This window comes from Sus scrofa, chromosome 9 (assembly GCF_054392235.1).
Source record: "Sus scrofa isolate SSC_HxYL_T2T_F1_AM1 chromosome 9, Sscrofa_HxYL_maternal_Yorkshire_Landrace_v2.0, whole genome shotgun sequence".
Classification (NCBI taxonomy): domain Eukaryota; kingdom Metazoa; phylum Chordata; class Mammalia; order Artiodactyla; family Suidae; genus Sus; species Sus scrofa.
In genome coordinates this window covers 100159168-100172715 of record NC_139391.1, presented here as the reverse complement: position 1 = coordinate 100172715, position 13548 = coordinate 100159168, and the positions used below count along the sequence as shown (strand labels likewise).

Here is a 13548-nt window from a genome sequence, read left to right as displayed (position 1 = left end):
ACAGGGGGAGATTTTCCAAAATAACCCACAGATTCTTACAGATATTATAAAAATACCTTCCAAATAAATGCATTAGATAGAATTTCTTTCCTAAATAGTGAGGTTTGTTTTGGACAAACTTAAACCATCAGTTTCCACAAATAGGAGAAAATTCATGATTTCCTTTCCTACTGTATTTATGCCTCTAATATTTCTTTAGCTGTGGGATGATGCTTATTTTTCCATTAAAAAAGTAAAATGTATAATAAAGCAGTTAAGAGACTCCTGATTAAATTCTCTGCATAGTTTTTTCTCTCAATCCCTGTAGTTTCCTCAGAAATGAAAATATAGCAAATGTGTTATAGCTTGTGATTTACAGAGATAATTAATTTTGTTACAGTCAAAAAAAAAAAAAAATATATGCCCACCATGTTTTCCTAAAACAGCAAAGTGAAGATGGGTTCAGTTGGAAATGACTTCTGCTGATCAAGAGAATGACTTTCTTGTAACTATCACTTAAATAACTCAGTAATTAAGTGAATGTCAAAAGTCTAAAATAGGCCAAGATGCAAAATCCTTAGTCCAACCCTTTAATAATTATTATAATTAATAATATTATTTTACATAAAAAGACTCAAATCACACGTTTCCCATTTGACAGCATATGTTGTCTATTAAGTGGACCTATTGGCCGTTAAGTAATCTGCACGCTTACTTTGGCAAGTTGCTGCTGACATAGACTGAATTGTATCTTGTTTATCAGAAAGAATAAATTCACCTTTCCAACATGCCCAGTTTCATACATGGAGCTATTGTTTTTCTAAATTTCAGGCCTAAAAAGTTATCCAGTAGCTGTAAGTTTATCTAGTTCAATGATCATGCTGATCCTGAAGCACATATATACTCCATTGGAGATATCATTTGCAAAGAGCATTCACTTAATAGTTCAAGATATTAAATTTTATTTACCTTAATTTAGTGAATAATTATGTACCGCTATATTATAATACTAACAAATTTCATTCTCTTTCTACTTGACATTTCAGTAAAATTATCTTTCCCTGTCAAGCAAAGTTTTACCTTTCAAAGCTTATTCATGTGTTTGCCAAAAGAATTCACATTAAAAATCTATGATAATCTGTGTACTTTAAAAATTATCTCTATTTTTACTATATTTAAATTTTCCGCTTCTAAGAATGGTACCAATTTTAAAAGGCAATGACCATTTAAAAATGTATTAATAAATTAATATTTCACTAATTAAGACTAAGACAAGTAGTCTGCTATAATGAAAGTCCAAATTGTAACTATGATATAATTGATAGCATGTCCTATATTAAAAATGTTTATCTGCCAATATTAGCTATTAAAACATCATAAACTTAGGATATTAAAACAGTGAGATATTGGTTAGAGAATAGATAACCAATAAAATTAATTAGAAGCCCAGAATACGGACTTAGATATATAATTCATGTGAGTAAGGAATATTTTGTTTTCTAGCTTCAAATTGTGTTGAGAATAAATGCCTTTTTAAAAAAAAATTAATTCTCTTATGTGGCACTTGAAATAAAAAATTGAAAAAAAAAGGACTCACATTCAAAAATATGCCTCCCAACTTACAAATTAGAAAACTATCTTCGAAGTTTTCTTTGTGTTCCTCTCTGATTCCACTTCCATACCTATCAAATAGAGGTGAACAATACTCTAAATTTAGTGCTTATTTTCCCTACCTTTTTCCCCACACATATGGATATAGCTGTAAACAATATATGATATGTTGTTATAGTGACCGCTTCATAAAAATAGTAATTTTCTGTGACTTTCATTATTCAGCATTAAGATTCACCTTCCCTATTACATAGGATGTTGTTTTGTTCATTTTCATTGCTTTTAATTATATGATTACAGGAATGTATAATGAGTTATCCATTCTCTTATTGATAGTCAGTTGAATTGTTCCCAGTATTTTTCTACTACAAACAATGCTTCATGAATGTGCTTGAATATATCACCTTATTTTTCTGTTTCTCGGGCCCTTTGCAAGACAGTTATGAACATAGAAACCAATCCAAGCATTTAATTGTGAAGACAAATGCGTTTAATATAGGTAATCAGAATATAGGGAACTGAATGAAAAATGTTGGAAGGGGCAACAAAAGAAAGAAGGAGAGGATCTGGAAGAATAAAAGGATAAGAACAATGATACTCAAAGATTAGATACAATACCCCAAGACTACAAGTCTCTGTTGGGTGTGATGTTCAAGTACCTCTTGGATCTGCTAAGATACTCTGCTTTGACCAGGACTGGGCTGCTAAAAGATGTTATCTCTACAATGCTGGAATTAGAAACATTTCGGCTCCAGTGTTTCTTCATTTGCAACTACCAGAAACTACCAGGATCTGCTTCATTTTGAGGCTCAGAAGCATAAAGCATTTCTGGTTCTCAGAGGAGTTCCCATCGTGGCACAGTGCAAGTGAATCTGACTAGGAACCATGAGGTTGTGGGTTTCATCCCTGGGCTTGCTCAGTGGGTTAAAGATCTGGTGCTGCTGTGAGCTGTGGTGTAGGTCGCAGATGAGGCTTGGATTTGGCGTTGCTGTGGCTCTGGCGTAGGCCGGCAGCTATAACTCCTATTAGACCCCTAGCCTGGGAACCTCCATGTGCCTCGGGAGCAGCCCAAGAAATGGCCGAAAGACAAAAAAAAAGAGAAGCATTTCTGGTTCTAATGTCAATTGATCTTGTGCAATATTTTTCCCTTGACTATTTCTAACCAAGGGCCAGGTGGCAAAGTAGTATAAATCATCTAAAGACTTGAGCAGACTTTTCATAAAAAAAAGGGTATTTAAAGGGCCAATAACTTCTGCAGCTACCATGGAAATGTAAATTAAAACCACAATGATTCCACTACATAACTACCCAAATGAACAAAATGAAAGGACAAAACATGTCAATAGTTGCTAAAGATGGAAGGATCAGAACTTCCATACACTGTGGATGAAGGTGTAAAAGTTTTACAACCATTTTGGAAAACTCTTTAGCATTATCTACCAAACACTAAATATATGCATACTTTATGCACACAGAACTCTGTGTGTCCTGGAGTTCCTGTCGTGGCTCAGTGGTTAACGAATCTGACTAGGAACCATGAGGTTTCGGGTTCGATCCCTGCCCTTGCTCAGTGGGTTAAGGATCCGGCGGTTGCTGTGAGCTGTGGTGTAGGTTGCAGATGAGGCTAGGATCCTGTGTTGCTGTGGCTCTGGTGCAGACCGGAGGCTACAGCTCTGTTTAGACCCCTAGCCTGGGAACCTCCATATGCTGCAGGAGCGGCCCAAGAAATGGCCAAAAGACAAAACAACAACAACAAAAAAAAAACTCTGTGTGTCCTGGCACAAGCTGCTTCCTGGCTCAGATCCTCAGTCTTTTTGTTTGTTTTCTGTTTTTTGTTTGGCCATGCCTATGGCACGCAGAAGTTCCTGGACCAGGGCTTGAACTCGTGCCTCAGCTGTAACCAGAGTCACAGTGACAGAGTCATTGTCCAGTGACAATGCTGGATCGTTAACCCACTGAGCCACCAGAGAACTCCTCTAACCAGCAATTCTGTGCACACCTTGAACAGAAGAAAAATGTATAGACATGTTCATTACAAAATTATTTGAGGTAATCCTGCTTTAGAAACCATGCAAACTATCTTCAACAATAGGTATATTGTGGTGTATTGTGGACAGTTTATACAATGGAAGGTTATGCAGCAATAAAAATAATCTACAAATATATAAGAAATGTACATTAATTTCAGAAAACCAATAGTGAAATAAGATGGACACACATAGTATTATTCAAATTAATCTTTTTTCCCATGGAGGTTAACAAGTTGATTTTAAGGTTCATATGGAAAATAACCAACCAGGTGAGATGAAAACTGAGTCTTAATGATCTTAACTCTTCCAAACCAACAACAAAGAACATGATGTTATTGCTTAAACTTTACTTCTGTCTTTCTATAGTATTTTAAAGCTTTTTCCATAGTTTTCTACATTTCTTAATATTACTCCTAAATATGTTACACTATCGCTGATACTGTAAATGAGGTTTTTCTTTCATTATGTATTTTAACTGAGTATTGCTTAACTGGGTATTTTAACTGCTATTGCTTTCTGTATATTAATTTTATATTTTGCTAATTTTCTGAATTATTTTATTGTTTCCTTAACTTTTATCATGTCTTCTTTTGGATTATTCATGAATACTATCATATAATTGTAATTACCCTCTCTATGAAGATTTGGTGGAAATCTTTTGTCTTTTTTTTTTTTTTTTTTTGCCTTTTCTAGGGCCGCACCCGTGGCACATGGAGGTTCCCAGGCTAGGGGTCCAATAGGAGCTGTAGCTGCCCGCCTACTCCAGAGCCACAGCAATGCGGGATCCGAGCCGCCTCTGCAACCTACACCACAGCTCACGGCAAGGCCAGATCCTCAACCCAGTGAGTGAGGCCAGGGACCAAACCCGCAACGTCATGGTTCCTAGTCGGATTCGTTAACCATTGAGCCATTGGCATTCCCTGGTGGAAATCTTTAATAGCTATTTTCTTCTATAGAAATCTAATCTTTCTATCTCTATTGGTTTAAATATAGGTAAACTGTATTTTCCTATAATATTAGCTATTTTTTATAAATTTATTTTCATATAATTGGGCAAATAGTCACTTAATTTTTAATGTTTTTGTTTCAATTATTTTTATCAATTGTAATTTCTTATTATGTTTATGTTTTCTTGCTTTTGTGTTTTGATTAGGTATGCTAGAAATTATTTTGACTTCAGTCAAAAAACAACATTTTAATTTATTAATTGGTTTTACTGTTTTCTATTTTAAGATTCATTAATTTTTACCATGAATGGATTATTTACTTCCTGCTCTTTTTTTAGGATTTCCTTTAACTTTTGAGAATTTAATTAAATTATTTCTACTCTTTGACTTTTTAATACTAAACATAAAGCTATACATTTTCTTCTGATTATCACTTTAATTAGAACCAATAGTATCTGATATGTAGTCTTGAATTATTATTTTTCAGACATTCCTATTTACTCTTTGTCCAATGAATTAATGAGTTTTTAAAATTCCAGGAGAGATATTGTTATTTTTATTATTATTTAGTTTAAATTCTGTTATTTTCTAAATCTATTGTATCCATGTAGGAAAATGTTGTTTGTATTCTTTATACTTTATGGAAATTTGGGGTATTTGAGAGACCAAATATACCATCAGTTTTCATGACTACTTTTTGTGCACTTGAGATGAAGGCATCTTTTCCAGTTATTCTATACATTTCCACAAGGCCTATCCTCTAGATGATGTTGCTTAATTCTTCTTAACCTTATTTTTTTTTCTGTGGTAATTTCTGTTGCACTGAGAATGATAATCACTTGCTTTTAGTGGTTTTCTGTCTATTTCTTCTGCCTTTCCTGTAGTTTCTCCTTCATAAAGTTAGTTTTGTTCTGATATTTGGTCCATAGGTAACCATAACATCTCCATTGTGTGTTATGGGCTTTAATATTATAAATAGTCCCCATTAATGCTTTTTAAAAAATCTTTTCTACCTTATTTACCAGTATTATAACTCATCCTTTCTTATTATTTATATTTTCTGATTCATCTTTGCCCATCCTTTCATTTTTAACTTTCTGAATAACACCATTTTAGGTTTGTTTCATTAATTCAGCATATAATTGACTTCTACTTTGTGAGCCAGTTTGAAAATGTTTATCTTTTAATGGATGGGTTAAGCCCATTACATTTAATTGACTAATTTATTTTAACAAAATGCGGTCATATAGTTTTGTGCTTTATGCACTATAACGTTATATTTTTGTGATTTTTTTCTTTATATTGTTTTGCCCTTTTTTTCTTTTTGATATTGTTTATTTTGAATGCGAGTGATTATCATCAGCTGAAATATCTGATTCTCATTTTCTGCTGTCTTTCACGAAGTCATGTATGGATGTTTTTTGATAATTCCTCTTCCTTTTGAAAGAACAGATTTTTCTAGACCAGCAAAAAACAGGTAATTATGAGGAGTTTGGTGTTTGGGTGTTTTTTTTTTTTTTTTTTTTGTATCACCTGTAGCATATGGAAGTTCCCACCAGGGATGGGAATCCAAGCTGCAATTATGACCCATACTGCAGCTGTGGCAACACCGGATATTTAATCCACTGCACCGGGCCAGGAATTGTACCTGGCCACTATAGAAACATCACAGGATCCTTAACCCACCTGAGCCACAGCAGGAATTCCTTGGGTTTGGAATCTAAAGTTTCTCAGTTTCTAAGTTCTTTTGGTGCAATTAAAGGCAGTCTTATTAATAGACGGCGCTCCTTTCATTTTAGGGGAGGAGAAGGATTGGTAAGTCTTCTGTTTCTGCAATTTTCTTTCCTTAGAAACTTAGTTTCCCTGATTTATTTTTTCTTTCCCACCAGCACCAGTCCCCCAAAGAATCCCTCTCATTCCGCCAGAAGCTATGGCTTGCCTTTCCAAAACTGCTAGTCGTGATCCTGCATTTTTAAGTCTCTCTCTCTCTCTCTCTTTTTTTTTTTTTTTTTAATAATTCCCCAGCAATCCATGGTATGACCTCTTCTCAATATCTCAGCGTATGACTCTCTCTCTCATGGGTCATCTTATGTTTTCTGCCATTGCTTGGCCCCACTACCCTCTCCTTGTTTCTGTTCAGTCTCCTCCTCATTCTTAGCTTCTAGATCTGACCCTACTCATTTTGGGGTGTTTGTTTCCTTACTTCAATATAAATTAGGGATTGTGGTATTTTCTGTCTCCTAGTTAGGATCTTGGAATGTGTTAAGAGTGGTTTCATGTGCTTTGCTTCTTGTTCTAAATGGTTTTTTTGGAGCCTGGGATGAGCGATTTTGACATAAATGTTTTTTTCATAAAATCAATTACATCCTGGTTTTATACCAAGGGACATTGTATAGTATAGATAGAAAGATATATGATTCTGCAGAATTGGGAGAGAACTTCTGGAATAATATCCTGCATCGAGGCAAAAAAGAATGACATCTACTACCCAAACTAAAAACTTACTGTTCTATATTTAGTTTTCTGAGGTACCTCTACACTGTTTTCCATAATGGTTGTACCAATTTACATTCCAGCAATCCCCCTCTTGAGCATATATCTGGACAAAACTTTCATTGAAAAAGATACATGCACTCCTATGTTCATTGCAGCCCTATTCACAATAATCAAGACATGGAAACAACCTAAATGTCCATTGACAGATGAATGGATTAAGATGTGGTATACAATTCAGCCATGAAAATGTACAAAATAATGCCATTTTCAGCAACATGGATGGAACTAGAAATTCTCATAATAAGTGAAGTAAGTCAGAAAGAGAAAAACACCATATAATACCACTTATATGTGGAATATAAAATATGGCACAAATGCTCTATCTACAAAGGAGAAACAGATCATGGACATGGAGGGCAGACTTGTTTTTGCCAGGGAGAGTGGGGAGAGGGAGGAATGATGGGGAGATTAGGGTTGGTAGATGCAGACTCTTACAGTTAGAATGGATGAGTGATGGGGTCCTGCTCTACAGCACATCGAACTGTGTCCAGTCTCTTGGGTGGCTGTGTCACTTTGCTGTACAGCAGAAATTGAAGGAACATTGTAAATCAACCATAGTTTAATAAAAAAAAATTTAATGTTACTGTTAACAAGAGCAAGGAGTGTTTGTGGTAAAATGAGAGAGGGCAGAATTATATGTACTGAGAAACAGGTTAATGGGTAGAATATGTGTTGTGAGTTTGTGGAAGTTCTCTTGTAATTGCCTTTCTTCTTAGAAATGTAGGATTAAGACCAGTAGCTGAGGTGAAGATTGGAGTGGGTGTAATGAGGAGACAGAGGAAGTATGCACTAAATACCCAGAAGAGTGGGGGTGTGCTAGTAAGAAAATCAGCATGGTGGATATTTTTATCCTAATTTATTTTGGAAATATGAATAGGTTCATGTAAAATATGTTTTCATGGATTTGATTAAATTAAGCATTGGATGTCACCACAAATGTAGTTTTGCCAAACATTTTGAAGACAGGAATCTTTCAGAAAAGACTAAAAAAGTTCTACTGGGGTTCAGAAGAAAAGACGTAAACTAAGATTGTGTGGAAGAGATGCTAAGTTAAGCATATGGATAGACTGTTAATGTAGCTCTGAGCGGAGTTCTTGCAGGTAGAGCAGAATATAAGCACCAGGGAATCATGGGGGTGTGAGTGGGGAGGCTGCAAACTGAGGCTGTTTCATGAAGAAACCATGTGAACAATGTCCTGATGTGGGAATGTGGGCAGTGTGTTAAGGAGAATAGGAAAACATCCAATTTTTCTGTAATATATATCTATAAAACTAGTAAGTTAAGAAATGAGAATGAAAAAAGTAGATGTGCAAGATATCAAGGCAAGTTTTAGATGCCTAAGAAAGTTAGGACTTCACAAATTTAATAGGAGAGATATTGAAAAAAATAATAATGGAAACAAATAAAAAAACTTTGAACACAGTAGTGATGTCAGTGCTCCTTGCTTTAAGAAGAGTAGTCTGCCAATAGCATATGTTAGGAGGGGGGAAAATTAGAAGCTACAAGTTTTTCTAAAAGGTAATTACAATATTCCAGGAAAATAAAGGCCTGAACTCGAGGAATGATCCTTAGAATCAGAGGAAGAAGGAAGAAGAAGCTTCAAGTGTGTGAAACAGTCAAAAATGATATGTCACATAATCTAGATTAAACATAAAAAAATAGCTTTAAAAATAAAGACTTCTTTTTTGTATAACTAATTCCTAATGAAGGACACTTAAACCCTTTGAGCTTTTGAAAAATAAATTTATATTTTGGCATTGGCAAGAAGCTAGACTAGAATAGACTATTACTTCGTTGACCTTTCCCATGTTAGTCATCTGAGGACAGTGACTTTTCCAGTTTGCTAAAGGCATTTGGAAGTATTACTCCAAAGCACTTGAATGAATAGGCCTTTCAAATGACAGCTCTTGATTTAATATGGTAAAAAAAAACAGATTGTTGGGCACTGAAAAATAACCTCCTAAAATCATTTCTTGATTTGATTAGGCTTAGAAATTAATTTTTCCTAGAAACAGTCCCCAGACCTAAGCCAGTGCAATGAAACCTAACCTAGTAAGGTTGGTTAGAGAAGGCATATTTAGTTCTTTCAGTATGGAATGAGGAGACGGCTCCTAGCAGTGAATGGGTACAAGTGCTTTTTCCCTTCCATATGGTTGATTATTAATATGATCAGGAAGAAGAGGCTTTGTGCACAGGGGTGAGACTAAGAGGAGGCTGAGTGTCCTGAATAGAGGTTTTATAAGTAAGCCGGTCATTGGAACCAGGTTTAGGTCCTCATTCTAATTCTCTTCCTTTAACCTTAGGAATTAACCTTCATTGGTCCTTCTTCCCTATTAACATTCTTGGTTTCATTCTTTCCAACCAGGAAGAATTCTATTTCACTAGAACAGTTTTTCTTGGTGCTCTCTAGACCCTGAAATAAATTCAAAGATATTTTGAAATTTTCTAATAAATGGTAACATCAGTAATCAGAGGGAAATTAAAAAGTTTGCTTTTATTTTTTTCCTCTTTTCCCCATTTCTCTCACTTCTTCTCCTTTTGCTTTATTTATATTAGCTAAAATTGATAATTTAAACTATTTTTAAGTTGTTTTCAGTCATTTTGGGATAAAAATGTGACGAAAGTCTGGGATAATATGTCCTTGCCTAAAAGCATAGCCTGGTGCTTATGTAGCCTCAAAGCAGCAAGGAAGTGCCAAAGTCGTGGAACATAATGTCTTTTTTTTTTTCTGTCCTCCAGAGCACACCCCTTATCCATGTAAGGGACACTTGCCCCTTTGTCTTCTTCACTGAAGTCCATGATTGGGGTAACTAGTGATCATTTGATTTCACCAGGCCCAGTAGCATTTTATGAGGGTTCCAGGCTTACTTTGGCTCTCACTGGCCCTACCAACACTGAGATCTGCCTCCTCTGCCCATGTAGCCACAACCCGGGCAATTTCCTCTGCAGCAATCAATGCAGAGCTTCGTGCTATGACAACTTGACCTTGGCAGTCTCTTCAAGCTCTTAGCTCTGTCTCTTGAGCTGGGTCCCATGAGAAAACGTTTCTGAGAAAAATGACATTTCAGGGCCCCTTTCAGACAGACCACCAAGTTGATGTGAGTTTCCCAGTCTGGTACATGGTTGAGGAAGTAGCCTTTCTCTACACCGACTTACCTAATTAGCTTTCCCCTCTCCAGGCCTACATTGGGATATACTTGACTGATTCATGCCTCTGCTTACTTTCTCTATTCTCCTTTCCAATCCTCATTGGCTAGAAATCACCAAGGTTTTCTTTCTTCTTATTTCCAAATACGGTTATTTTGCTCTATGTATAAAATTCTTTGGTTCAGCAAGCCAGACTTGGCTGTGAACATGTTAAAGGATGAAGGGGAAAATAGACAACCAAATCTCTTTTAGGAAAATCCTCCATCACAAAACAACTGCTCCTTGCAAAATCTCGTTGTTGAACATTACAGGCAGAATGTTGCTCTTTTTCTGTGCAATATTTCTGAAACAAATTCCAAGGTTCCAGGAAACAGACACTACGGTCAGACCAGGAAAAGGCCAAGGTCTCAGAAAGGTAGAAGGAAGGCACATGCAGTGCTTTTACAAGTTTACCCTTGATACATATACATAAATTCCAAGGGGATTTTTTTAGGATCTAAAGATTAAAGGAGGATCCTCAAATGCTTAAAGTAATATCACCAGTTTGGGAGAACATATCCAGAAGATCATCTAGATGGTATTTCCTCACCAGAATGTGGTGAGTCTGGACCCTGGCCCAGAGTGGGGGAGGGAAAGAATCTGCACATTATGTAGTCATTAAAGTTTAGCATTAGACTTAGTGTTTGACTCAGACCTTGCTTTTTGCCAAATATCTAGTCGACATTATTTTTTTTGTAGCTGAACTTTTGCATGATCACCGATTTTGTGATTCATAGGTTACATCATATTAATTAGATTCTGTTTCTGCTTTACTAACAGATTTTTTGATATCACAAAACTAACAGTATTTATACCTTGGAAATGTAGTCATTTTTAGACAATTGTCAGAGACAACAGAACAGATGTAATGAAGGTTATTACTTATTGAGAAATCATAATCTTAATTTTTTTCACATTCTTTAATTATACACTTAGAAAGTGGTTAAAGTGACATGCAACAGAATTACTGATCATAAACAGAAGGATAAATGGGGTGTTCTTATCATTCTCCTTCAGCCAAATGCCAGAAAAAAGGAGAGATTTTATAACTTCCTTAATTTATTTACTCAGTAAATTAAGGTGGACTAGCAGCTCTCACATTGAAAAGAATGCTTCAACAAATGTTTTAATGCAGTTCTTTTCAGATAATATATACTTAATAACATCCAATGATTGCTTGCAGAGAAAAGAGTTTGCTGAGACCAGATGTAGAAGAAATAAACATATTTTTTTCGGGATGCAAATGTGTTTCTTATGATAACTGCTGTGAGGACTCCACTAATATTCTATTACAAGAAAGATGTTAAAGTGTTTATTCAGTGAAAGTAGAGATCCAGGTGGAAATTCACAAATGTTATTTATTTTTATTTTGCATACCAATTACATTGATCTTTTGTGCTATATCTAGATCTGAGGATTAAGGATTTTTTTTTTTTCGAAGTGATTTTTGTGAAGCAGCATGTATATGCATTTATAAATAAAAATATAAGCTAGGGCAATCACATACTTTGTAGAAAAATATTCAGTAGGTATCTTTAAGCATTAAAACATTACTTAATTTGTGGATTACCTTAATGAAATTCATCTTCGCCAGTCTTCAAATTCTAGAATTAACATGGAGATAGGTCATTATCTTGGTCATTCACTGCAAGAAGGAAAATAATCGAACAAGTTAGTCCCAAAATAATTGAACAAGTTAGTCCCAACATCACCATCTGCAATGCCCACTGACCAAGTTAGATGAAAATATCTTTGCTTCTTACACTGACCTCAGCATAGAGTGAGCATTCTCTCTTTCAAAAATTCAGTTTCATTTATTTAAGCAATAGGATAAGTGAATACTAATTTACTCAGATTCAATTTTCGAACTTGCACACATGGGTTTATAGAAGAAAGTTTCTTAACTCTGAATTACAAAACATCATAAACATTTGATTCCCACAATTACATTTGCCAAGTAGCTACATCAATTGTAAAATATCACTTCTTTAATTTAAAAAATAACATATAGATGTGTCAAAACAAGTTGAGACACTCCTTGCTTTATTTCTTTATTTTTATGCCTGCACCTGCGACATGTGGAAATTTGTGGGCCAGGAATTGAATCTGAGATGGAACTGTGACCTATGCCAGAATTTTTAGCCCCCTGCATTGGGGCAGGGATCGAACCCATGCCTCCATAGCAACCTGAGCTGCTGCAGTTGGATTCTTAACCCACTGCACCACAGTGGGAACTCCCACTCCTTGATTTACTCTTCATTGTATTATGATCATCATAACAACCAAAAAGTATCATATTTGAGCATCCACATGATATTGCAAATTTATGATAGAGTAACTACACAAAAAAAGCTGTGGCCTATGCCAAAAAATTAGTACATTATAATGCCATGCTTTAACAAAATTAACCATTATTGAGGGGGAATAACTTTTAAATAATCTTTCAGTTTTTCTATTGGTAAGATTTGGATTTGGCCTCAGGTTAGGTATAGTTTTATTTTTCTACCTATTTATTTGGTATTTTCCAAAATATAAATTCAGCATATCCTTTGTACAGGATCAAAACAAAACTGTAAATCCGAGCCTGGAGAAACAGCCGTGGTAACTTTGAGAAGATGACAAGCTCCCCATATTTTCACCTATTTCATCATGTCTCACCCTACACTGCCCCTGGGAAATGTAAGAAGGGTGGCAAAGAAAGTAAGTAAGCCAAAGCACTATAAACTATATCTTTCTCTCTCTCTCTCTCTCTCACACACACACACACACACATACACAGAGCTTTACTCAGCAAAGAAAATCCACATGTCCATACATCCTTATAAATACCTAGATTTGTTACTTGGAAGAGGGACATTTTGTTTCTGACTTTGAGAGGTCAGTACCTCTGAAGTAAGACAAGTATAAGTAAACTTCCTAATTAAATATAGCCCTGGGCATTTGGCTGTTTTACACCTCGCTAGTCTTATTTATCTCCATCAGACTTATTTATACCCCATTAGTTTTATTTAATCCTAGATCAACACTGCATATGGTCCACTTTTCAATTTAATAAATGAAACAACAAAATCTGTCCAACAAAATGAGCATATGGAGTAATGTGAGCACTAACACTTTTAACAGAATAAACTTAAAATACATCTACTGATAGGATTGATGGCAAAACTGAGTCTGTGAAAATACTACCTATTTTTTGTGGTGTATAGAAAATGTAGATTTTAGATAAAATACACACACAC

At 35.2% G+C, this 13548-nt stretch overlaps 1 protein-coding gene across 2 annotated transcripts in view; it reads left to right on the top strand.

The window, feature by feature from the left end:
- Positions 1–13548, top strand: part of LOC106504979 (uncharacterized) — a 980193-nt gene that overhangs the window by 11594 nt on the left and 955051 nt on the right. For both annotated transcript variants that reach the window (XR_014816008.1, XM_084977285.1), the window contains exon 2: positions 12867–13009. The gene's annotated coding sequence lies outside the window, so the exon portion shown is untranslated. The remainder of the gene's footprint in view (positions 1–12866; positions 13010–13548) is intronic.